This window comes from Notamacropus eugenii, chromosome 5, assembly GCF_028372415.1.
Source record: "Notamacropus eugenii isolate mMacEug1 chromosome 5, mMacEug1.pri_v2, whole genome shotgun sequence".
NCBI classification, from domain to species: domain Eukaryota; kingdom Metazoa; phylum Chordata; class Mammalia; order Diprotodontia; family Macropodidae; genus Notamacropus; species Notamacropus eugenii.
The window spans coordinates 37,881,423-37,906,052 of NC_092876.1; positions in this window are offsets into that span (position 1 = coordinate 37,881,423).

Below are 24,630 nucleotides of genomic sequence, written 5' to 3' on the forward strand. Positions count from 1 at the left end.
AGTAAAACCATTATCTACCATGCCTTCTCAGAAAGAAAAAAACCCTTCTCAGCTTAGATCGTGGCCGTAACTAAAAAATGTGCATATTATAAGAACGAATTTGTAGTGCTGGCAATAATGAGAAACTTCAAAATACGCTCATCTTCTTTAGCCTAGGGGGAGGATGTACATAAAGGCAAGAGGTGGTGCAGTGAATACAGTGCCAGGCCTGGAGTCAGGGTGATCTGAGTTCAAATCCAGTCTCAGAAACTTATTAGCTGTGTGATCCTGGCCAAGTCACTTAACCATGTTGGCCTCAGTTTCCTCATCTGTCACATGAACTGGAGAAGGACATGGCACTCAGTATCTTTGCCCAGAAAACCCAAATGGGGTCATGAAAAGTCAGACTTGACTGAACAACAACAAATAGGTTGTGTACAAAGACCAAGAGAGATCTTGCCAAATCCAGCATGGGGGCTGGGATGAGGAGGAGGGAGAGAGGGAGGGGAAGAGCCATGGAGGAGACTAATTAGATAGAAATTCTGAAGATGATGACTCTTCATTGTTCTTCAGTGGCTTTTCTTGGTTTCCTCTCCAAAGAACAGCATGCTCCTTGGAGGCAGGGATTGTCCTTCTTTCATAAAGAGATAGATAAAAATACACACATATGTACATACATATACATATATGTATATTTATACATACACATACAATATACATATAAATATATGTATATTTGTGTGTGTACACCCATACATACATATATATAAGTGTATATCCCCACATCTCAAGCAATCAATCAAAAACTATGGTTACTCAACGCATAACTCGTCAGTTGCAATAATGTCAATAGACCCACGCATAAAACACAGCTGAACTACAAACACCAGTCTGTACAACAATTAACAAACACTGCCAAGGCATGACTATAACACAAAACATACTCAGATGAACATAATGGCAAATAAAATATATTGTCAACATATAGTTTTTCACATGTACAGTAATAATCATATGTAATTCCATGCAGGGCACTTTGCACATGAGAACACCTCACATTTTGTCACTTAGCCACAGACAGAACTCCACCTTCAGGTTTACCTACAACATCATAACTTGATCTAGTGACTGCTCTAAGCAGTCTGGTTCTCCTGTCACTGACTGTCCTCTCTGCTCCTGTTCTAGCCCTAGCACTTGGTGTGGGCTGTACCTCAGAATCATACTAGAACACTGGGGCTGGCCACCGTTCCAGGTTGGCTGTCAGTCTATTCAGGCTCTGAGGGTTGCACCTACACCCTGTGAGTTTCTGTAGCTGTTTGGGGCATGAAAGGAGGTGACCCTAGCTTTAATTCTCCTGCCCTCTAATAATTAGAGTTTCCTTTACTGGCTCCATCATTTTAAGTGCTCATATCCACAACATGGACAGCATAGCCATGACTTTGGATCCAAACGCTGCCCTAGACATACTCCACCAAAACAGTCTCACCTGTGTCTATTTATGAAGTGGACAAGCGAGACTGCTGCAGATTTTGCAACACTGACATTGATGGGGCAATGACAATTTGGGATTTCCAGATTTGAAGGCCTCCTATCGAAGGGCTCCGAATCATGTGAAGCTGTTTGTCCATTCTCCAGCATGACAGACACTTGACAGAATGAAGCTCCAGCATATGCATGAAGATAGGAAAGACTCTGCCACACACTGCGAAAATGTCCCTTACAGATTTTTAAAAACAGAATTGGTGAATGTATTTGGTAAAAAAAAAAAGCAGTCATGTCTTTTTGATTGGCTATTCCATTTCATTCTTGTCCAAAGTTGTTCTTCAAGTAGTTTTTCATGGGAAGTTGTCACACTAAATTAAAGGGTGATTTTAAGTAAATTGTCGGTTGGAAAAAAAATTTTTTTTTTAAGGTCTTCTATTGCCTGAACCCAGTTTAAGTTCCCTTTGGAGGCAGAGGCCTTGACTTCCTCTGACAGTATGCCTTGTTCTTCCTCATCCGAAAGGATGGGGGGGAGACACCTGTTCCCCAAGAAAGTAACCTTCAATGGTCTTATTATTTTTCCCCTTTTTTGGGCATTTTCTCAACCAGTTGCTTGACTTCTGAGTTTCCTCTCCACAACCTTCTGGCCTCTAGCTCAGCCAAGCCAGCACTGGGGGCTGACATTCAAATGAGCTACTCCCAAGCCTCAGGGCTTTTGCTGGGGGCAGGACTGCTATTCAGTGTGAGATTAAGATCAGCTGCTCAGGAGGGGGCAGAGCCACCACACCAGGTTCAGTTCCCTTAGTGGCTTTCTGATGAGACCTTCAACAATGGATTTGGGCTACTGCCTGCTTTGGGAGCCTTGTCTGCTGCTGTCTTTACTGCTGCCTCCTGAGGAGACTTGAGTTATGGGGACATCCTGGTCCTGTCTCAACCAGCTGAAAAGACCCTCTCACTATCCTTTGGCACCTGTGAGTTGAGGGACTGTGCTGCTGCTGGAGATTCTGTCCCTGAAGCCTGCTCAGATCTGCTCCTTTCAGTGACTCATGGCCAAGGCAGGGCTGGGCTCTGCTCCCTGTCCAGTGCCTGACAGACCTTTCCTGTCAGTCTATCAGGTCTCTCTGGAACAGAAATCTCCTCCACTCCATTGTTCTGTGGCTTCTGCTGCTCCAGAATTTGCTGAGAGTTCTTCTTTACGGGTATTTTATGGGCTGTGGGGTAGGAGCTAGCATATGTGTATCTTTCTACTCCGCCATCTTGGCTCCGCCCCTTTGGAAAAAATTTTTAAAAATATATGAGAAAAAAATGTTAAGAGTGCTCTTGGGAGCACAGCTTGTCAGAAATTGGGCATAGACCAATATCTTATGGCATTTACCAAGTTAAGGTCAAAATGGATACATAACCTACATGGAAAGGGAAATAGTACAGAGAAATCTGAAGAATATAGGACATATTACCGATCAGACTTATGTGCAGGAAAACAATTTATGAATAAACAAGAGACAGAAATTAAGTTTGGATAAAAAAGATACTTTTATTTTTTCCTTACATTTTATTTATTACATTTATTTCTCTGTTACTTTAAACCTGAACTTAATCTCACACTGAGTAGCAGCCCCGCCCCTGCTGAAAGCCCTGAGGCTGGGAAGCAGCATTTGAATCTCAGACCCCAAGGGCTGGCTGGGAGGATCTGGAGGCAAAGTGGGTGTGGAAAGGACACTCAGAAGTCAAGTCACTGGATGGGAAAATGCCCAGAAAAGGGGAAAAAAATAAGACTATAGAAGGTTACTTTCTTGGTGAACAGATATTTCCTCCCTTCCTTTCTGATGAGGAAGAACAATGTTTACCATCAGGGAAAGACACAGCAGTCAAGGCTTCTGTATCCCAGCCCACCCAGTGGGCTCAGGCCCTGGAAGAGCTCAAAAAGGATTTTGCTTGTGAAACATGAATAGTCTACCAGCACCATGCCAAGAAACTGAATTGCTTTCATTTGAACTGTCTTAGGAAGATCCTGAGGATCACTTGGCAGTATACAGTACCAGACATTGAAATCCTTGTTCAGTCTAAACTGTCAAGTATTCAAACTGTGCTTTAGAGAGCACAACTTCGATGGACTGGTCACATTGTTCGAATGTAAAATGTATGCTTGCCAAAAAGACTATTTTATGGAGAACTCACATGGACAGGCGATCACATGGTGACCAGAAGGAGACATACAAGGACACTCTCAAGGTCTCTCTCAAGAACTTTGAGTTTGATTGTGCAACATGGGATACACTGGCATGGGACTGCTTATCATGGCATGCCCACATCAGAAAGGGTCCTGTGTTCTATGAGCCAAGCAGAATTGAGGCAGCACAAAGGAAATGTAGGATGCTCAAATTTGGGATGTCCACCCCAAATATTCACATGGACTATCTGTGCCCAACCTGTGGTAGAGCATTTCGAGCTTGTATTGGTCTGATCAGCCACATTTGGACACACTGAAATTTCACTTTATCATGGTGATGCCATTTTCATCCTGTTCGAAGGCAGAGGAAAACAACCACCAGTCAAAGGATCCCTGGCTGAGCATGTGAGCTGGGGAATAAGGGGAGGAAAGGCTTGGTGTGAAGAGCTGGGCTTTGGAGAGACACTGCCCAGTCAGGCCTGTCTCTGAGTTGCACAGAGCTGAGTTCTGAACCTAGAAATGAGAACAGTGACTGGTTCCCCAAGGCCATCCTCAAGGTTTGGGGAAGTTTTGTTACCTTGGTCTAACAAAGCCAGCAGAAGCAGAAGTGACAGGTGGGAGGGAGCAGAGAAAGTGTTCCTGGTACCTTCACTGTCATGATTAGGGATATTAAAGCAGGCTTTGCCCCTCCTATTGCCTGATGACCTACCCTAGGCAAGAGAGGAACCCTGACAGAGACAGGTGGCTTCCTGGGAGATGCAGATGAGACTGAAGACAGTCCGAGGTATCTCCACCCCCAGTTCCAGCCCACCCTCCAAGTACCTGAGGACCCCAGGGGGCTCACTTCCTCTTCAAAGTCTGAACCCCTAAGGACTTCTAGCAGCAACACAAGGGGGTCAGAAGAACCCTTTCAGGAAGAATGAAGGTGAAATAAATTGTATTACAGGGCTGAAGAAGGAAGGAAGTTCTGTGGTTAGTTACAAGGATGTGTATGCTGAGATAACTGGGGGCCAGTCATTTACTTTTCTGTGAGCCAGAGGCTGACTCCACCTCTAAAGACTGAAATGAGTTGGTAGCAAGACCAGCTCCAGCAACCAGCATTCACCTGCCTTCTCTCTCTCCCATCCCCTCTTGTGAGAGAGGGGGAGAAAATTTAAAAGTTATGGAAGTGAATGTTGAAAACTAAAAACAAATAAATTAATAATTTAAAAAAAATTTAAAAATTTAAATTTCTTACATTTAAAAAAGAAAAGAAAATTTAGCAATCATTTCTTGGGAAAGCAGTTTGACCTGACTCCAACTGACCTATTATGGCCTTATCTTACCCAGAAAGCCATCTCATATAATCTTAAAAAATGAGAAAAAAACAGTTCAGCAAACTGATCAACATATCCAAAAAGTGTAACTTTTTTTAGTGTTCCATGCCCACAGCCCCTCACTTCTACAAAGAAGCTGGAGATTGAGGATGAGGTATAGAAGTTAGATGGCTCAGTGGATAGAGCACTAGGACTGCACTAAGGAAGATTTTAGCTTAAATCCAGCTTCAGACACTTACTAGTTATATGACCTGGGGTAAGTAACTAAATCACTGCTTACTTGTTTTCCTGCTATAAAAAGGGGATAAATGACAGCACTTACTTTCCAGGTAATATTGGTAAAGCACTTAACAGTTTCTGGCACACAATGGGTACCATTAAATCCCTGTTTGCTTATTATCATTTTAATTTTCTGAAACCATATAAATGATTTTGCCCATCATGGCTTTAGAGGTAGAAGGAACCTCAGAGATCATTGAGTCCCATTGTCTCATTTTACCAGAGAGGAAACTGAGACCAAGGAAGGTCAAGTATGTGACTTACTTGGCCACACAGGTTACTCCCTGGATATTTGAAAGATCTTCAGTTTGGGGTGCTTCATTTCTCTCTTTTCATGAGGACAGGTTTTAGCAAATGGCCTTTTAGAGTTGTATCTGAAATATCCATTCATTGACGCTTATAGGGGGCTGAGTCCTTCTGTAATTAACTAGGCAGGTCCTTGGAAAGCTGGCCTCCAGAAAACCAGACCCCTGGTCCTATTTTAGAAACCACCAACCCAGCAATATTTGTCAGAATTTGAACTTTTTGATAATCACCTCCAAGAACCCAAGCACACAAGGGCAGAGCCAAGATGGAGGAGTAGAAAGACAGACCTGTAGCAGCTCCTCCCCATAGCCCATAAAATATCTGTAAAAAATGACTAAACAAATTCTAGAGCAACAAAAGCCACAAAACGACAGAGTGAAAGAGATTTTCAGACCAAGATAGCCTGAAAGGTGAACAGGAAAGGTCTATTGCACTGGGTTTGGAGCGGAGTGCAATCCAGTATGGGCCATGGCGCATCAGGAACAGGACCAGAGCAGGCTTCAGTTCCCAGCAGCAGCAGTTCCCAGATTACTCAATTCACAAATGCCAAAGACAGCTTCAAAGGTCAGTGAAAAAGCTCTTTCACCTGGATGACAAGGGAACGTGATCTGGACCTGCCATCAGCAGCCACTGCAGTAGCAGCAACCAATTTTGGAGCCCTTGGCTTAAAAACCCTGGGGAAATTGGAATGGGGAAAATTATCTCTCATTAAAGTGACAAGAAAAAGCTTTTTCAATGGAGGGGAAAAGGGAGGAGGTGACAGGGAAAAAGTGAAGCTTACTCTCCTCACATTTGGCTTAAGGAGGGAATAACATGCACACTCAATTTAGCATGAAAATCTATCTTACACTACAGGGAAGTAGGGGAGAAGGGGATAAGTGAGATGGGAGGGGATGATAGAAGGGAAGGCAAATGGGAGGAGGGAATAATTAGAAGTAAACACTTCTGGGGAGGGACAAGGTCAAAAGAGAGAATAGAATAAATGAGGGCAGGATAGGATGGAGGGAAATACAGTTAGTCTTACACAACATGACTATTATGAAAGTCTTTTGCAAAACTACACATATATAGCCTATATTGAATTGCTTGCCTTCTCACTGGGGAGAGGTGGAGAGGGAGGAAGGGAAAAATGTTGGGACTCAAAGTTTTAGAGTGTAGAGAATTGTTTTGCCTGAAACTGGGAAATAAGAAATACAGGTAATGGGGTATAGAAATCTCTCTTGTCCTACAAGAAAAGAGAGAAGATGGGGATAAGGGAAGGCCGGCATGTGATAGAAGGGAGGGCAAATTAGGTGAGGGGTAATCAGAATGCACGGCGTTTTGAAGTGAGGGAGGGGAGAGATGGGGAGAAAATTTGGAACTTGAAATTTTGTGTAAATAAATGTTGAAAACTAAAAATAAATAAATAAACATTAAAAAAGAACCCACACAATTATCTGAAAGAAGAAGAGGGAAAATGAAAGCATTGCCAATCAGATCTGTGGATGGGGAAGAATTTATGATCAAATAAAGAACAGGGGTGATCATAGAGGATAAAATGGACAGTTTCAGTTATATAAAATTAAAAAGATTTTGCAGAAGCAAAATCAAAATAGCTAAAATTAGAAGGAAAGCAGATAAATGGAGAAGGGGATGGGGTGGGAAATCTTTGCATCAAGTTTCTTTGAAAAAAGTCTCATTTCCAAGATATATACAGTACTGATTCAAGTGTATAAGAATAAGAGCCACTCTTCAAAGGGTAAACAGTCAAAAGGAGAAAGGAGTTTTCAAAGGAAGAAATTCAAGCTATCAATAGTCACATTAAAAAAAAAAAAACAGCTACAATTTCAGAGGACTTATGGTACCTACCTCCTGGTGCAGAGGTGATGGACTCAAGGAGCTGACAAAGACACTTATTGCCTTTGGACATGACCAGTGCATAAATGTGTTTTGTTTACTACACATAAACTTTGCTATCAAGGATTTTGTTTTTGTTTTTACTTTCTAGTAAGTGAGGAAAGGTGAGAAGGAGAGAAAATAGGTTTCTGTCAATTAAAAGTATTTCATTTCAAGAGACAAAACAAGCAAAAATTCAGTCACTGTGTTTCACCAAAGCACATTGGAGGAGGACACTGGGAGAAGGGGAAGCCTTGATTGACATTTCCCAGCTCTGCTAACTCCCCATTTGCCCAAGGCTGTCTGAATTTCACGTAGATAAGAAAGGGAACCTGGAACCAGACTTCATTATCATGGACTCACAAATTTCCATCTTGAAGAGACTTAAGAGGTCATATTGTCCAACCTTCTCCTTTTACAGATGAGGAAACTGAGGGCCAGGGAAGGCTGTACTGAATTTTGGACACAAGCCCTCTCAGATCAGATCTAACCCTTTTCCCACTGTACCACAAGTACTGAGGGAGGGCTGGGCATTTCTCAGATTTCGAGGGCAGCAACTTAAGGTAACTGTATTTCTGGATCCCCGGTGGATGGAGATGGGACAGGCTCACCTGGAGACTTCATATACTGGCCAGGGGTGCAAACTCAGTGATGCACAGACAACTCACAGTCATCATCTTTCATGTCAGTGCAGAAATAGCCTGAGGAGCAGCCACATACAGTGTTGGATGTATTTGAACATTCCCCTTTGGTCACCAAGCCAAATTCTGAAAGAAAGACCAAAATGAAAGAGGAGACATTAGGTCAGTCAATCAAACAACAATCAACATTTATGCAGGACCTATTAAGTTCTGGGCACATGTTACAAAGATAGTCCCTGCTCCCAAGGAGCTCACAGTCTCATGGGAATGACAGCATGCCAACATGTATGTAAAAATGAGATCTATATAGGATAAACTGGAGATTATGAAGAGAGGAAAGACAGAAGACCTAAGAGGGGAGGGTATTGGCTTCCTGAAGGAGGGGGAATTTTAGGCGGGTTTGAAGGAAGCCAGGGAAGCCAGGAGGTGGAGGTGAGGACAGAGGAATGGGGGATGGCCAGGAAAAATGGCCGGTTGGAAAGAACAAGGAGACCAGTGTCACTGGATCACAGAGTATATGAGGAATGGGAGAAGAGAGTGCAAAGGTAGGAGGGGGCTAGCTTATGAAAGGCTTTGAAAATTTCAAATTTGATGCTAGAGGTGACAAGGAGCCACAGAAGTATATTGAGTAAGAATGGTGACATTCTTGGTCTTGTGTTCTAAGAAAATCACTTTGGTGGCTGAATGGAGGATGAATTGACATGAGGAGAGACTTTAGACAGGTCAACCCACTAGGATATATTGCAATAACACCAAGTATGAGGTGACGAGGGTCTGCAGCAGGGAGGATGAGAGATCAGAGGAGCATAATCAGGAGATGCTGCAGAAGATGAATTTGGCAACCCTTGTCCCTAGATTGAATATGGAAGGTAAGAGAGAGTGGGGAGTCCAGGATGACTTAGGAGGGAAAATTCATGCCTCTGAGGACATCCCATTCCACAGGATCATGAGTATTGATTGTCTTTTATCCCCACCACGACTAGAAGATCCTAGAGGGCAGTAGAAAAATCTCAGAGGACAATTAATTTGATTCACTAGTAGAAAAGAATCACTTCCATACCACTCTCAACCTATGGTCACTAAGCCTCTGCTGGGAAAGGTAAATGGAGGGAGCGCCTGTGGTACCCCATTCAGCTGTGGGCTTAGATGCTACCCCAGATCCAGTGAGGCTGAAGAATGTTGATAGGTGGCTCTAGGCATCTCTAAATCTATGTGCTGCAGAGAAGGTGCCCACATGCCTTGATAGAAAGAGTATTCTCCTCTAAGCAAATAAAATCACAAGCCTGGTACCTCCAACATTACCCCCTAAAAAGAAAAAGAAAGAAAGACTGTAAAAAGTACTGTGCTGAGGATGGGCTACAAGGATAAAGATGGAACTGTTCCTGCCCTAAAGGAGAAAACACTCTACTTGCTCAGTCTCATGTGTCACTTTGTCTTTAGTGACAATGAAGCATCTTTTGCCTTTCTGGATATTCATGGCACTTAGCATAGTATTTGGCACATAGTAGGCCCTTAATAAATGTTTCCTCCTAATTCTCCTTCTACCTTTCTTCTTTCCTGCCTTCTTTCCTTCTTTCTTTCCTTCCCTCCCTCCCTCTCTCTCTTCTTTCCTTCCTTCCTTCCTTCCTTCCTTCCTTCCTTCCTTCCTTCCTTCCTTCCTTCCTTCCTTCCTTCTTTCCTTCCTTCCTTCCTTCTCAGCCCTTAGTCCAGTGTCAGGCATACAGTAGATTCTTAATAAATGTTTGCTGACTGACTGACTAACCTGGCCTTATTTTCCTCTGCAGAAGGAAGCAGTTGACCTAGGTCACAGGATGTAGGACTAGAAAGAACTTTGGGTACCAGTAAGTCCAACCCCTTTCTTCTATAATCAAAGACGCTAAAACCCAGTGAAATAATTTGCCCACTATTACAGAAGCAGAAAAAGACTGAGGTAAGATAAGCTCCAAATGCCCTCTCAGTTTATAAATCCCATGATAATATGATTCCAACCTTTTTGAGGAAATAGAGTCAAGGGATCCCTGACTGAGTGTGTCTGCTGGGGACTAAGGGTAGAAAGGCATGGAGTGGAGAGATGGGCTTGAGAGAGACATCCCCTAGCCAGGCCTTTCTTTGAGGTGCAAAGATCTGAGTTCTGAAACTAGAAATTGGAGCAATGACTGGTTCCAAAGGCCATATTCATGGTTTGGCAAAACTGTTGCTCCTGGTCTAACAAAGCCAGCAGAAGGGCAGAACCACAATGGTAGAGTAGAAGGTGGACCTTCTCTAGCTCTCCCCACATTGCCCTTAAAATACCTGTAAAATTAATTCTAAACAAATTCTAAAGCAGCAGAAGCCACGAAATGATAGAGTGAAACAGATTTCTAGCCCAAGACAGACTGGAAGGCCAAAAGGAAAGTTCTATTGCTCTGGGCTCAGAGTAGAGCTCAGCCCAGCATGGGTTGTGTAGCATGGACAAGACTGGAGCAAGCTTCAGGGCACTGAATCAAGGACAGCTGCCCTGGTTTCCAGATTTGTCTCCCCACAAATCCCAAAGATAGCTTCAAAAGTCATTAAGAAAGCTCTTTCTCCTGTTTCAGAGGGAAGCAGTGTTTGGCCTGGTGCTAGGGTGGCAGCAGCCACTGTGGCAAGAGTATCCACTTTGGAACCACATAAAGACCCTGGAGGAATCGAGCAGCTTATGAGGATCTCAGTCATGAGCGGCAGTCCTGGGGTGAGAAGGAGCGTTAATTGTACTACATTGGAGGAACTGAGTACTTACAGGTCCATACAGATATCTCAGAGAATAACTGCACAAAACCTCTGAAGCCTAGAGTAGTATACCCTACACTTGACAAAGGACTCAAAAGTCAAGTAACTGGTTGGGAAAATGCCTCAAAAGAGGAAAAAGATAAGACTATAGAAGGTTACTTTCTGGGTGAAAAGGTATTTTCTTCCATCTTTATGGATGAGGAAGAGCAAAGCGTACAATCAGAAGAAGACAGCAAGGTCAAGCCTTCTAAATCCAAAAGCTCCTCTATAAATGCAATGGTCTCAGGTCATGGAAGAGCTCAAAAAGGATTTTGAAAATCAATTAAGAGAGGTAAAGGAAAAATTGGGAAGAGAAATGAGGGTCATGCAAGAAAATCATGAAAAGTGAGTCAACAACTTGCTAAAGGAGACCCCAAAAAATGTTGAAGAAAATAACTCCTTTAAAAATCAATTAACCCACATGGCACAAGAGATTCAAAAGGTCAATGAGGAGAAGAATGCTTTAAAAAGCAGAACTGGTCAAATGGAAAAGGAAGTTCAAAAATCCACTGAAGAAAATAGCTTTTTAAAAATAAGAATGGAGCAGATGGAAGGTAATGACTTCATGAGAAACTGAGAAATTATAAAATGAAACCAAAAGAATGAAAAAATAGAAGACAATGTGAAATACCACATTGGAAAAACAACTGACATGAGGAAGAGATCCAGGAGAGATAGTTTAAAAATTATTGGTCTACCTGAAAGCCATGATCAAAAAAGAGCCTAGACATCATCTTCCATAAAATTATCAAAGAAAGCTGCCCTGATATTCTAGAACCAGAGGACAAATTAAATATTGAAAGAACCCACCAATCACCTCCTGAAAGAGATCCAAAAAGAAAAACTCCTAGGAATATTGTAGCCAAATTTCAGAGTTCCCAGATCAAGGTGAAAATATTGCAAGCAGCCAGAAAGAAACAATTCCAGTATTGTGAAAATACAATCAAGATAACACAAGATCTAGCAGCTTCTACATTTAGGGATTGAAGGACTTGGGATATGATATTCCAGAAGGCAAAGGAACTAGGATTAAAACCAAGAATCACTTACCCAGAAAAACTGAGTATAATAGTTCAGGAGAAAATGGTCATGTAATGAAATAAGGGACTTTTAAGCACTCTTGATGAAAAGACCAGAGCTGAATAGAAAATTTGACTTTCAAACACAAGAATCAAGAGAAGCATGAAAAGGGAAACAGGAAAGAGAAATCAAAGGGACTTACTAGATTCCAACATGGAAAGATAATATTTGTAACTCTTGAAACTTTTCTCAGTATTTGGACAGTTGGAGGGATTATACACTCATATATAGACAGAGGGCACAGGGTGAGTTGAATGAGAAAAGATGATATCTAAAAAACTTAAATTAAAGCATGAGAGAGGAATATATTGGGGGGAGAAAGGAAGAAAAGGAATGGGGCAAATTATCTCTCATAAAAGAGGCAAACAATAGTTTTTCAGTGAAGAGGAAAAGGGTGGAGGTGAAAGCGAAAAAGTGAAATTTACTCTCATCACATTTGGCTTAAAGAGGGAATAACATGCACACTCAATTTGGTATGAAAATCTATCTTACACTACAGAAAAGTAGGGAATAAGGGGAGAAGAGATGGGGATGAGAGAAGGGAGTGCAAATGGGAGGAGTGAGTAATAGAAGCAAACACTTTTTGGAGGAAAAATGTCAAAAGAGAGAATAGAATAAATGCAGGGCAGGATAAAATGGAGAAACATATAGTTACTCTTACACAATATGACTATTATGGAAGTCTTTTGCAAAACTACACTTATGCAACCTATATTGAATTGCTTGCCTTCTCAGTGGTGATGGGTGGGGAGGGAGGAAGGGAGAGAAGTTGGAACTCAAAGTTTTAGGAACGAATGCTGAGAATTGTTTTTACATGCATCTGGGAAATAAGAAGTACAGGTTATAGGGTATAGAAATCTATCTTGCCCTACCAGAAAAGAGAGAAGATGGGGATAAGGGAAGGACAAGGTGTGATAGAAGGGAGGACAGATTGAGGGAAGGGGTAATCAGAATGTATGGTGCTTTGATATGGGGGAGGGGAAAGAGGGGAGAAAATTTGGAACTCAAAATTTTGTGGAAATCGATGTTGAAAATTAAAAATAACTTTAAAAAATTTTGAAAGTCAATTAAAATAGGGAAGTCTAAATTCTAAAATATTAAGGGCCAAAGTGGATGAGTTGGGCAACACACAGCATTCACCTGCCTTTCCTCTCTCCCATTCCCCCCTCCACCAAAAAAGATACACACCCCCTTCTTCAGCTTGATGTAGCCCTGACCCACCTGGACTTCAAGGGTAAAGTGGGGTAGGATCATGGGAAGGGGATGTCCTGTGTTTTTGAAAACCATCTTCCATCAGTTTGGATGAAAATTTATCTTTAGAAATTCATACCTTTAAGTGAATGAGAACTTACTTTTTTAAGTACCCTAGAAAATGGCAATATTAGCAGTCATTCATAATCGAGTATGCATTAAGGGTTTAGCATAATTCCTCACTGGCATGCAACTGAAGTCAAGAGAATCATCAAAAAGGAGCAGAAAGTTGGAGATGTAATTGGAAATGCTTGAGTACTGCTGGGGAGGAATAGCCTAACTGAGGATCTTAGGGAGAGATTTTGGGCAGTCACGGGGAAACACCAGGTCATGAGACAACTGTCCAACTCTTATGACCAGATGTCAGGAAGGTGTCGGCAGACACATTTAAGAACCAGGCAGGGCTCTAGGGACTAACTCAGCCTCTTTCAGAAGTTCCTGAGGACCAGTTCTGCTCATAGCCCCCTTCAGAATCCTTGACAGTTTAAGTTCTCTGTTTTGAGGTCCCTTCCAGCTTGGATAATCTGTGTTCTATTGTTGTGTGAGAGAATTTGAATAAACTATCCTGTTTCTTCAAATAGAAAATACCATGCCCTAAAACCTTAGAAACCAGCCCAAGCCCCCCATGTTATAAATTGAGGTCCAAAGAATGGACATGATTGTCCAAGGTCACACAAGGAAAAGCCTGGAATGGATCCCAGGTCTCCCACATACCACCACAGCACTGTCACTGCCTCTCCTCCTAACCTGGTCCAGCTTCTGCTATCTGAGTTGTCAACTTCTCCCCATCCCACTTTGGGTAAATCCAAGATTGATGACCTTCTCTGGCCCCAGATCCCCCATCCCAGGAAAAATAGAGAACTCAGGTCAGAGTCCAAGAGAGGGAGGGCTGTGGTTGAGACCCACAATCCAAGGTGAGTTCTGAAGAGCTGCTTACCATGGTCACAGACTTTACACTGGAGACACTTCTTCCAGATACTCTGATGTGCCGTGTAGGTCTCGTGATCACAAGGCACACACATGGTGCCTTTCATTACGTTGCATGTCTCATCAACCCTGTAACCTAATGTTATCAAAGAGTTAGCATCGAGAACCAGGCACAGGATATCTCCCTGCAGAAGCAAATCCTCTCCAGCTCCACTCTCCCCCCAGTACCACCCTGACACCACTATATGCACACTTTAGTAAGTTACCAAGGTCACCTATGAAACTTAGGATTGTTTACTATGATTTACTGCAAAAATTAGGATGGTATACATCCATATCCCTACCCTTAGAGCCTTAAAATTGAGTGTGTCAAAACTGAAAAGGACCTCAGAATGTCAAAATTAAAAGGAACATTAGGACACAGACATGAGAGATCTTAAAACAGTATTTAGAGTTAGGAGGAAAATCTTAGAATACAGAATCTCATAGTTGGGAAGAATCACAGAACCCTGAATTTCAGATACAGGATTCAAAGATAGGAAGACAACTTTAGAACACAGAAGATTAGAAGTCACCTAAATCCTATCTTTTCATTTTATAGATGTGGAAACTAAGTGACTAAGCCAAGGTCATAGAGATAGTGAAGGAGAGTTCCAGGAGTTGAGTTGGTCCCCAATATTGCATTCTACTTTGATGAGCAGTGTATTTAGGCCAAAACAAGTCTGGAATCTCAGGCCCCATCTAGACCGACATTGATGGAAAAGATACTATGATGATAAGGAAGATGAAAATACACACAGAAGAATACAGCAAAGTCAAAACTTCTGTATCCAAAACCTCAAAGAAGAGTTTGAATTGGTCACAGGCCATGGAAGAGCTCAAAAGGGATTTTCAAAATCAAATAAGAGAGGTGGAAAAAAATGAAAATAGAAATGAGTGTCATAAGAAAATCATGATAAAAGAATCAACAGCTTGGTGAAGGAAGCACAAAAGTAATGAAGACAGTGACACTTAAAAAACGGATTAGGTCAAATGAAGTATGTAGAAGTACAAAAGTAAAAGAAATAAAGAACATCTCCAATGAGATGAAAAATGCCCTGAAAAACAGAATTAGTCAGCTGGAAAAGGAGGTACAAAAGTTCACTGAAGGAAATAGTTCCTTAAAAACTAGAATTGAGCAAGTAAAAACTAATGAGTTAGGATACATCAAGAAACAGAACAAAACTGAAACAATGAATAAAACAGAAGACAATGTGAAATATCTCAATGGAAAAGAAACTTACTTGGAAAATAGACCCAGGAGAGATCATTTACTAATTATTGGACTGACTTGAAAGTCATGATAAAAAAAAAAAAATTTAGACATCATCTTTGTAGAAATTATCGTGGAAAAAACGCCCTGATGTTCTAGAACTATAGGGTAAAATAAAAATGGAAAGAACCTAACAATCATCTCCTGAAAGAAAGGCCAAAATGAAAACTCCTAAGTATATCATAGCCAAATTCCAGATCTCCCATGTCAAGGAGAAAATATCTCAGGCAGCCAGAGAGGAACAACTCGAGTATCATAGAGCTATACTCAGGATAACACAGGATTTATCAGCTTCTACATTAAAGAATTAGAGACTTTGAATAGAATATTCTGGAGGGCAGAGGAGCTAAGATTAGAATCAAGAATCAACTACCCAAAAAAACTGAGTATGATTCTCAAGAGTGAAAAATAGAAGTTCAGTGAAGTCCAGGACTTTCCAGGATTCCTGATGAAAAGATCAGAACTGAAAATGAAAAAATAGACTCAAACATAAAAGGTAAACAGGAAAAGCAAACATAAGCGACCTAATAACATTAAAGTATTTACATTCCTACATGGGAACATGATACTTGTAACGCGGAAGAACTTTCCCAATATTAGGGCAGTTAAAAGGACTACATACAGGCAGAGGGCAGAGGTGTGAGTTGAATACAATAGAATTGTAATTAAAAAATAAAATTAATCAATGAGAAAGAGACAAGAACTGGGAGAGAGGGAAAAGGAGAGGTAGAATGGGGCTAATTAACTCACATAAAAGAGGCAAGAAAGAACTATTATAGTGGAGGGAAAATATGGGATATATAGGGGAAATGTTTGAAATTTACTCTTATGGTATTTGGTTCAAAGTGGAAACAACTGGGTACAGAAATCTGTCTTACCCTACAGAAAAATATAGGAGGAGAGAGAAAAGAGAAGGCAGATAGAAGAGAGGATAGATTGGGAAAGAAGCAAAGCATTTTTGAGGAGGGACAGGAGGAAGGGAGAGAGAATAGAGTAAACAGAGGAAATTGAAGGGAAGAAAATACAATTAACAATAATAACTGTGAAAATTTTTTGAAGTAAGTTTCTCTGATAAAGACCTCATTTCTCAAATATATAGAGAACTGAGTCAAATTTATAAAAACAAGAGCCATTCCCCAAGTGATAAATAATAAAAAGATATGAACAGTTTTCAGATGATCTAATCAAAGCTATCTATACCCATATTAAATATGCTCTAAATCACTATTGATCTGAGAAAAGCAAATTAAAAGAACTCTGAGGTACTACTTTACACTTACTAGATTGGCTAATAGCACAGAAAAGGAAACTGAGAAATGTTGGAGGGGATGTAGGAAAAATGAAACCTTAATGCACAGTTGGTGGAGTTGTGATCTGACTCAACCATTATGTACAGAAATTTGGAACTTCCCAACAGGCTATAAAACCACTTATACCTTTTGCTGCAGCTATATTAATACCAGGTCTAAATTCCAATGGAGGCAAAAATACAAAAAGGAAAACAACATATACATACAAAATATTTATAGCAGCTTTTTTCTAGTGGCAAAGATTTGAAAACAGAGGGGAAGCCCATCAGTTGGGGAATATCTGAACAAGTTGTGGTGTATGATTTTGACAGAATATTATGTTTCAAGAAATGATGAGCAGGATACTCTCAGACAAAAATCTGGAAAGATTTACATAAACTGATGCAAAATAGGTAGAATCAGGAGAACACTGGGATATTGTAACAGCAATATTGTAAGGATGATAAGCTGTGAGTGACTTAACTCTTATCAGCAATACAATAATAGAAGAAAACTCTGAAGGACAGAATAAAATATACTATCCATCTCTAGAGAAAGTATTGATGGAAACAGATTGAAGCATAGTTATTTTTAATTTTACTTTGGGTTTTTTGGTCTATGTTTTGTTTTATAGCATGACTAAAATGGAAGTAAGTTTTGCATGATTACTAACGTAGAAGTAAATCAAACCGCTTGCCTTATCATTGAGAGGGGAGGGAAAGGAGGGATAGAATTTGGAACTCAAAATGTTAACAATGAAGGTATAAAATTGTTTTTACATGTAATTGAGAAAAATAAAATGCTAAATAATTTTTAAGAAATAAAAATAAACAAAACTATCAACTGTGTGAAAGATAGATCGTAGAAAGAAGTGACTGGAAACAGGGAGACCAATTCAGAGGCCCTTTGTCCTGGTGAGAACTAACAAGGGCTTGAACTGCAAAGGAAACTGTATGAGATCATTGTGTGGTCAATGTGAATATGAGAACAATCAACATGAGTGTGAAAGATGTTGTGGAGACAAAATGGATAGGACTTCGCAACTGAATGATTAGCTATGAGGCTGGGAGGATGAGGGAGATAATTGAGGATGGTCTGAAATGAAGGGATGTCTAAATGTCATGGACTTTATGTCCCCAAGGACAATACCACCCCCAAGCCTTTCCCCTGCTAGGTCATAATGGGGAAAGCCCTTGACAGGAAAAGGGGATTTTGATTAGAATCAGGGATCTAGCCAAAGTTGACAAGTCTTTCCATTATTTGTATTTGCTGAATAAGTATTCTGTGTTCCACATGTCTCTGAACTCCATGGAGAAGGTATAGGAAATCAGAGATGTGCCCAGTTCCTCCTTTACCCTCTCTTACCTCAATGATCACCCAGTTGTCTTCCTTCCAGCCCAGACAATCCTGCATTAAACTTCTTAAAGTCTTAAACTACAACTTAAATCTAGATTCTCCATGCAAGAGACATTCTGTAAAAGCCTGCGGGCTCAATAAATTCATCCTGTCCAGCAACAAGAATAGCTGACTTCTAAGGTAGTGAGTATTCAAGAATAGATTCCTATTTTGGGAAAGAGATTGGGTACATGCCCCCATGGTCCCTCTAATCTCTGAGATTCTGTGGTTCTGAAATTCAAATGAATACATGGAGAAAGAAAGAAAAGTAGGAATCAGTAGGCACTTACCAGAGTAAGAGAGTTATCTGTTCTGGAGAAAGAAACTCTCTGACTTACCTGCATGGCAAGGATAGCAACATAGACTCCATCCATGTATTGTCCCACCATACGCAGTACTGTTTGATTGCCCTGGTAGAGCTGAGGTGTCAGGGTCATGATAACAATGAACATCTTGGGAAAGAAAAGAAGGAGGTAATGAGGGTAAAGGAGAGAGCATGATCCAGGATGTCATGAAAACTGGGCTCTATTTTTGACTCTGTCACTGCCTAGATGACCTTAGACTAGTCACTAACCTTCTTGGGGTCAGTTTCCCCATCTGTAAAATGAGAGGGTTGAGAGACAGGACAATGTACTGGAGAAAACACAGGACCAGGAGCCAGAAAATTTGAGTTAGAATCCTGCTTCAGGCACTTAACTCACTGTACTAGCCTGGACAAGTCATTTAGTCTTTCTTGATCTCAGTTTCCTCATCTGTAAAATGATGAGGTTGGACCTGAAGGTCTCATAGATTCCTTCCATCTCTAGACCTGGAATCCTGTAATTTAATCTCCAAGAGAAGGAGTCTGATCAATCTGTAACTTTAAAAAGCACCATCCTGGGAAGGCTCAGAAGTGGGGGAGGGGAGGATTTAGGAGAGAAGGGCATAGTGCAGATATGATGTAATTTAGTTATGATTAATTCACACTTCATGTAGCACTTTAAAGGTTTCCAAAGAACTTTATACACTTTTCATTTGAGTCTAACAACAACTCTAAGATGGAGGTGCTAGTATTATACCCGTTTTATAGGTAGGGAGGCCTGGAGTCCAGAAAACCTGAGTTCAAAGATGGTGTCAGATATTTCTCAGCTATATGACCCTGGGCAAGTCACTTAAGCCTGCTTGCCTCAGTTTCCTCATCTGTAACATGAACTGGAGAAGGAAATGGCAAACCACTCTAGTCTCTTTCCCAAGAAAACCCCAAAGGGAGTCAGAAAGAATTGGACATGACTGAAAATGACTGAGCAACAACCAAAGTGTGCCAGGCATTGGGATGAGGCCTGGGGACAGAAAGGAAGGCAAACATGGTCCCTCCTCTCAGAGGGTTCACACTCTAAGTTTAGGGGAGGTCAGGTGACCTGTCCAAGGTCCTTCAGAGAAGAAGTAACAGAGACAGACTTTCCCCTATGGGGCCTCTGCATGCCACACTACTACTCCTCCTGCTGCCCTGGTTCCATTTCTGAGAACCTTAGTGCTGTCAAACAAGGCCCAGAAGCATCACCTGCTGCCTGTGGTTCCATAGAGGGCAGTGGGGAGTGGAAGCCAAGGGGATCAAGCCCAGCAGAGGCTGGGGTGTGAGTCAGAGTTAGCCCCTCTTCCTTCACAATCCAAAGAGAACAGACCCCATGGGATGGTAGCATCCTAGCTCTAGAATTACAAGGAGCCTCTGAGATCACCAGTGCACCTCTCCTATTTTACAGTTGGGGACATTGAGGCCAGAGAGGTGAAGTGACTGATCCACTGTGACACAGAGGGTAAGGGCTGGAAGGGGAATCTGAACCCAGGGTGCTGCCTACTGTGCAACCTTTGTCAGACAGAGCTGAATGTCTGGGGGCAGCTTCCTGGTACCACTATAAGAAGGAAAGAGTGTCCACCCCCAAACTAGCCTGTAAACACACATTACAAAAAAATTGGGCAGAAAAAGGAAAAAAACACATTGCCCAGTTTGCATAGTTTTCTAAGTAAACAATTTTCTCCAGCACACATACACGCATCTGATTTTATTATTTAATTTTCTATTGACCTTTCTCTAAGAAGAATACACATTGTTTGATGTGACTCAGTGGCCTTCATAATTGGACAGGGCTCAGGCCCCCAGAACAGCCCAATCCAAATGGGTGAGGAGAAGAACAGGTGCTGAGGGGAGGGACAGGAGTCAGAGGGCCAGAACCTAGCTTCTGGACAAGGAGGGTTGTCCTCATGGCACCAGGATCTGTTAAATCTAATAACCAGTTTTTACATGTTCAAATACAGAATATGTATTGTTGACCTCATTTGTTTTTACATCACCTTCATTTCTCATTAAATTCCTCTTTCTAGTTTCTCTCATCTCATTGTCTCTTTCTGTCTCTATCTTTCTCTGTATTTCTCTTTGCAACCCCCCCCTCCCACACACACACACAACACAGTGTATCCAAAGACTTGAGCCCCAGTCTTCCTGACCCTAGCTCTCTACCTCTCATGCTGCTTCTCTGGAGGACACTGAGAGCCAAATAAACAGACAACTTGACAGCTGACTGTGGACAAATCTCCCCACCTTTCAGCATCTTAGCAGCTCTCTAAGGTTCTAGACAGAGAAGATGTAGACCTACAAAAGTAGAAGAATTTCCCTCTTCTAGGAGAGCACCCTGAATCGATGGACTCTAAAGTCCAGTCCCTGTCTCTATGTCCAGTCTTTAATTTATCTTCACTTCCACATTTATTCCTCTCTTTCTGTACCTAGTGACCCAGAACGTTGAACAAACTGTAAAATTGAAAGAGGGGAGGAGAAGCAATGCCTAAGGAAGATGGGTAGGGTGTTGTGAGAGATAACCATCCCTTGGAGCTACGTTCTGCCTCTTCTGCTTTTACTGCCTGAGGGACCTCAAACAATTTACTTAGCTTCCCTGTATCTCAGTTTCCTCATATTTAAAATAATAAGTGATTCAGTGGATAGAGTACCAGGCCTGGAGTGAGGAAGACCTGAGTTCAAATAGACCCTCAGATATTTACTAGTTATGTGACCCTGAAGAAGTCCACCCTGTTTGCCTCAGTTTTCTCATCTGTAAAATGAGCTGGAGATGGAAATGGCAAACAACTCCAGTGTCTCTGCAAACAAAACTGCACATGGGGTCACAGAGAGTCAGCCACAACTGAAAAAATGCCTTACCAGCAACTGCAGGAAATGGTTGGACTCCTGAGCCTCAGAGATCACTTCCTATTCTCTCCCTATCCCATGGGGTCTAACTCTTCTTAAATGCTTCTGATTTCCTCCTCTATTCCTCTGTTTTTTCTCCCCCTCCACCTATCACTAATTTTCAGAGAGAGGAATCCGGACTTTGGGTTCCCTTGGTGTCCAATGTAACAACATGGTTAGAGTGGGAGGGGACGGGAGGGGGAGGAGGAATGAGGGAAGGGGGCACTGGGTGTTAGGGAATTAGAAAGAGGGGAATGGAAAGGAAAATCTGGGTGAGGAGATGAGGAGGAGGGAGCTGGGAAGAGAGTCAGAAAGGGACTTAGGGAGGAAAATAGGGAGAGGCTTCCCAGCTGGGTCCCAGTTATTTTCCTCTGAATCCTCCTCCCTGCCTTCTGGAGTCAAGCCTACAGCAGTCCTTGTCCCCTCTTTTTTGGCAGAGGATGGGGTAAAGGAAAGAAGGGGGAGGCAGTCCCTGTCCAGCTGCCCCCAGACCTGTCTTTATATGATCAAACTGGTGCTGTTCACCATCGCTGTGGATCTCAGTCTGGCTGTCTCCAACTCCAGAGAACATGTCTTTTGTTCTTTAGCAAAGGTCTTTGAAGACACTGAAAGTGAAAACAAACAAACAAACAAACAACTATGCAAATGTGTAGGTGGTAAAAGGAAGTGCTTTTAAAAATAAATTTCCCAGCTCAGTCCAGGATGTGGCCATAACTGACAGATGTGCACATAATAAAAACAAATTTATAAAGGAAGAAGCAAGCTGGTGATAGTTGGAGACTTCAAAATATGTCCTACCTCTTTGTCGGGGAGGGAGGAGGAGAATGTGTGTAAGGGCAGCAAGGTGGTGCAGTGGATAGAGTGCCAAGTCTGGAATCAGGAAGACCTGAGCTCAAATCCAGACTCAGACACTTCCTAGCTGTGTGGTTCTGGCCAAGTCACTTAACCTTGTTGACCTCAGTTTCCTCATCGATAACATGAACTAGAGAAGGACATGGCTGATTACTCCAGTATCTTTTCCAAGAAAACCCCAAATGAGACCACAGAGAGTCAGACTTGACTGAATAACAACAGTAAGGAGGTGTACAAGGATCAGAAGAGATCTTGCCAGATTCAGCTTGGGGGCTGATGTGAGGAGGAGGTGGATGAATAGGAGAAGGGAAGTGGAGGAGACTCTAACCAGAGGGAAACTTTGAAGATGGTGACTCTTCATTGTTCATTAGTGGTTTGGTTTCCACTCCAAAAAACACCATGCTCTTAGCAGGCAAGAACTGTCTCTGATGTAGATATAGAGACAGATAAATTCATATATTTACCTGTATGTGTATTTATATATACATATGTGCATATATGTATCTATTCCTATAAGTATGCATGCATATACACAGATATATACATACATTTATATGTATATATTTACATATACATGTGTATACATACACACACATATATATTCAAGCAAGCAATCAAAAGCTATGGCTAATTAACAAAGAAAAGTTAGTAATGTCAAATGCTCAAAAACCTCAAAAGAGTTCTAGGAAGAACTTAAGAAAAACTTCAAAAACCAAATGGGAGAGACTGATGGAAAAAAAAGAAAAAAAAAAGAGCTATTGAAGAAAATAAACAAAATTACTAAAAGAGAAATTCAACTAATTGGCAAAAGAGATTCAAAAACTTAAGGAAGAAAACAACTCCTTGAAAACTAGATGTCGATAAGGGGAAGCTAATGACATTATAAGACACCAAGGCATAATAAAACAAAAGCAAAAGAATGAAAAAAATAGAAGAGAACATGAACCATCTCATTAGGAAAACATCTGACATAAAGAACAGATTGAGGAGAGGCAATGTAAGAATTGTTGGGATTAGTTAGGATCAGAAGAAGAATCTTCATACAAAATCACAAGAAATTGTGTTTTAAATTTTATTTATTAATTTTTAGTTTTCAACATTCATTTCCACAAGATTCTGAATTCCAAATTTGTCCCCATCTCTCCCATCCCCCCATCCCAGGATACCATGCATTTTGATTATCCCTTCCCCCAATCTGCCCTACTTTCTATCACACCACTCCCTTCGCTTATCCCCATCTCCTCTATTTTGTCGTAGGACAAGATAGATTTCTGTTCCCCATTACCTGTATTTCTTATTTCCCAGCTGCATGTAAAAACAATTTTTAACATTCTTTTAAAAACTTTGAGTTCCAATTTCTCTCCCTTCCTCCCTCCCCACCCATCCCCACTGAGAAGGCAAGCAATTCAATATGTTATACATGTGTAGCTATGCAAAAGACTTCCATAAAACTCATGTTGTGAAAGACTAACTATATTTCCCTCCATCCTATCCTGCCCCACGTTTATTCTAATATTTCTTTTGACCTTGTCTCTCCCCAAAAGTGTTTACTTCTAATTACCCTCTCCTCCCATTTCTGCTTCCTTCTATCATCCCCCCACATCCCACTTCTCCCCTTCTCCCCTACTTTCCTGTAGTGTAAGATAGATTTTCATACCAAATTGAGTGTGCATGTTATTCCCTGCTCAAGCCAAATGTGATGACAGTAAGTTTCACTTTTTCCCTCTCACCTTCCTCCTTTCTCCCCTCCATTGAAAAGCTTTTTCTTGTCTCTTTTTCAGAGATAATTTGCCCTATTCCATTTCTCCCTTTCTCCTACCAATATATTCTTCTCTCACCCCTTAATTTTATATTTTAGATATAATCCCTTCTGATTCAACTCACTGTGCCCTCTGTCTATATGTATATAATCTCTCCAACTACCCAAATACAGAGAAAAGTTTCACAAATTACAGATATTATCTTTCCATGTAAGAATGTAAGCAGTTCAACTTTACTTCATCCCTTGTGATTTCTCTTTGCTGTTTACCTTTTCATCCTTCTCTTGATTCTTGTGTTTGAAAGTCAAATTATCTATTCAGCTTTAGTCCTTTCATCAAGATTGCTTGAAAGTCCTTTACTTCATTGAATGACAATTTCTTCCCCTGAAGTATTACACTCAGTTTTCCTGGGTAGGTGATTCGTGTTTTAATCCCAGTTTCTTTAACTTCTGGAATATTGTATCCCAAGCCCTTCGATCCCTTAATATAGAAGCTACTAGATCTTGTGTTATCCTGATTGTATTTCCACAATACTCAAATTATTTCTTTCTGACTGCTTAAAATATTTTCTCCTTGACCTGGGAACTCTGGAATTTGGCTACAATGTTTCTAGGAGTTTTTCTTTTCAGATCTCTTTCAAGAGGTGATGGGTACATTCTTTCAATATTTATTTTACCCTCTGGTTCTACAATATCAGGGCAGTTTTCCTTGATAA